The sequence below is a fragment of the Penaeus japonicus genome, unplaced genomic scaffold, assembly GCF_977035675.1.
Source record: "Penaeus japonicus unplaced genomic scaffold, GWHDUDI00000001_assembly GWHDUDI00000017, whole genome shotgun sequence".
Lineage (NCBI taxonomy): Eukaryota > Metazoa > Arthropoda > Malacostraca > Decapoda > Penaeidae > Penaeus > Penaeus japonicus.
In genome coordinates, this window is record NW_028234419.1 from 30,226,403 (window position 1) to 30,228,850 (window position 2,448).

Consider the following 2,448-nt stretch of genomic DNA (forward strand, 5'->3'; position numbering starts at 1 on the left):
TCGCCCCCTCCCGCCCCCTCTCGCCGTCTCTCGCCCCCTCCCGCCCTCTCTCGTCCCCTTTCGCCGTATCTCGCCGTTTCTCGCCGTCTCTCGCCCCTATGCCCGTCAACCAGACCCCCCTCTTTCTCGCCGTCTCTCGCCCCCTCCCGCCCCCTCTCGCCGTCTCTCGCCCCCTCCCGCCCCCTCTCGCCGTCTCTCGCCCCTTCCCGCCCCCTCCTGCCCCCTCTCGCCCCCTCCCGCCCCCTCTCGCCCCCTCTCGCCGTCTCTCGCCCCCTCCCGCCCTCTCTCGTCCCCTTTCGCCGTATCTCGCCGTTTCTCGCCGTCTCTCGCCCCCTCCCGCCCCCTCTCGCCGTCTCTCGCCCCCTCTCGCCGTCTCTCGCCCCCTCTCGCCGTCTCTCGCCTCCTCACGCCTCCTCTCGCTCCCTCTCGCCCGTCCTCTTGTCTGTCGCCCCCCCTGTCGCCTCCTCCCCCGCCCCCTCTCGGCCGCAGTTCTCTCGCCCCCTCCCGCCCCCTCCCGCCCCCTCTCGCCTCCTCTCGCCGTCTCTCGCCCCCTCTCGCCCCCTCTCGCCCCCTCTCGCCCCCTCTCGCCCCCTCTCGCCCCCTCTCGCCCCCTCTCGCCGTCTCTCGCCCCCTCTCGCCGTCTCTCGCCCCCTCCCGCCCCCTCTCGCCCCCTCTCGCCTCCTCTCGCCCCCTCTCGCCCCCTCCCGCCCCCTCTCGCCTCCTCACGCCGTCTCTCGCCCCCTCCCGCCCCCTCTCGCCGTCTCTCGCCCCCTCTCGCCGTCTCCCGCCCCCTCTCGCCGTCTCTCGCCCCCTCTCGCCGTCTCTCGCCCCCTCCCGTCCCCTCCCGCCCCCTCTCGCCTCCTCACGCCGTCTCTCGCCCCCTCCCGCCCCCTCTCGCCGTCTCCCGCCCCCTCCCGCCCCCTCTCGCCCCCTCCCGCCCCCTCTCGCCGTCTCTCGCCCCCTCTCGCCGTCTCTCGCCCCCTCCCGTCCCCTCTCGCCTCCTCACGCCCCCTCCCGCCCCCTCTCGTCCCCTCCCGCCCCCTCTCGCCTCCTCACGCCGTCTCTCGCCCCCTCCCGCCCCCTCTCGCCGTCTCTCGCCCCCTCTCGCCGTCTCTCGCCCCCTCTCGCTCCCTCTCGCCGTCTCTCGCCGTCTCTCGCCTCCTCCCGCCCCCTCTCGCCGTCTCTCGCCCCCTCTCGCCCCCTCTCGCCGTCTCTCGCCCCCTCTCGCCCCCTCTCGCCCCCTCCCGCCCCCTCTCGCCTCCTCCCGCCCCCTCTCGCCGTCTCTCGCCCCCTCCCGCCCCCTCTCGCCCCCTCTCGCCCCCTCTCGCCGTCTCTCGCCCCCTCTCGCCGTCTCTCGCCCCCTCCCGCCCCCTCTCGCCTCCTCCCGCCCCCTCCCGTCCCCTCTCGCCTCCTCACGCCCCCTCCCGCCCCCTCCCGCCGTCTCTCGCCCCCTCCTGTCCCCTCTCGCCTCCTCACGCCCCCTCCCGCCGTCTCTCGCCCCCTCCCGCCCCCTCTCGCCGTCTCTCGCCCCCTCTCGCCGTCTCTCGCCCCCTCTCGCCGTCTCCCGCCCCCTCTCGCCCCCTCCCGCCCCCTCTCGCCGTCTCCCGCCCCCTCTCGCCCCCTCTCGCCGTCTGTCGCCCCCTGTCGCCTCCTCCCGCCCCCTCTCGCCGTCTCTCGCCCCCTCCCGTCCCCTCCCGCCCCCTCTCGCCTCCTCACGCCGTCTCTCGTTCTCTCGCGCCGCACCACGTCCTCCCTCCCCCTCCGCCCCCTCTCGCCGTCTCCCGCCCCTCCTTCCCGCCCTCTCGCCCCCTCCGCCCCCTGCGTAATCGCCGTCTCTCGCCCCCCTCTCGCCCCCTCCCGTCCCCTCTCGCCTCTCACAGCCCCCTCCCGCCCCCCCTCTCGTCCCCTCACAGCCCCCTCTGCCTCCTCCAGCCGTTCTCTTCTCCGCCCCTCCCCCCCCTATCGCGCCGTCCCTCTCGCCCCCTCCCGCCCCCTATCGCCGTCTCTCGCCCCCACTCGCCGTCTCCCGCCCCCTCTCGCCTCCTCCCGCCGTCTCTCGCCCCCTCTCGCCTCCTCTCGCCCCCTCCCGCCCCCTCTCGCCGTCTCTCGCCCCCTCTCGCCTCTTCTCGCCGTCTCTCGCCTCCTCCCGCCCCCTCTAGCCCCCTCTCGCCTCCTCTCGCCGTCTCTCGTCGTCTCCCGCCCCCTCTCTCCCATTCTTCGCTCTCATCTCGCCCCCTCCGCCGTCTCTGTCGCCCCCTCTCTCGCCGTCTCTCGCTCCCCTCCGTCCCCTCTCGCCTCCTCAACGCCCCTCTGTCCCCTCTCGCCTCCTCACGCCCCGCCCGTCTCTCGTCCTCACGCCCCCTCCCGCCTCCTCCCGCCCCCTCCCGCCGTCTCTCGCCCCCTCCTGTCCCCTCTCGCCTCCTCACGCCCCCTCCCGCCGTCTCTCGC

General features: G+C 76.4%; 1 protein-coding gene across 1 annotated transcript in view; it reads right to left on the reverse strand.

Moving 5' to 3' along the window:
* LOC122264916 (uncharacterized) overlaps positions 1-2,448 on the reverse strand; it is a 24,804-nt gene that overhangs the window by 12,143 nt on the left and 10,213 nt on the right. The gene's annotated exons all lie outside the window — the stretch shown is intronic.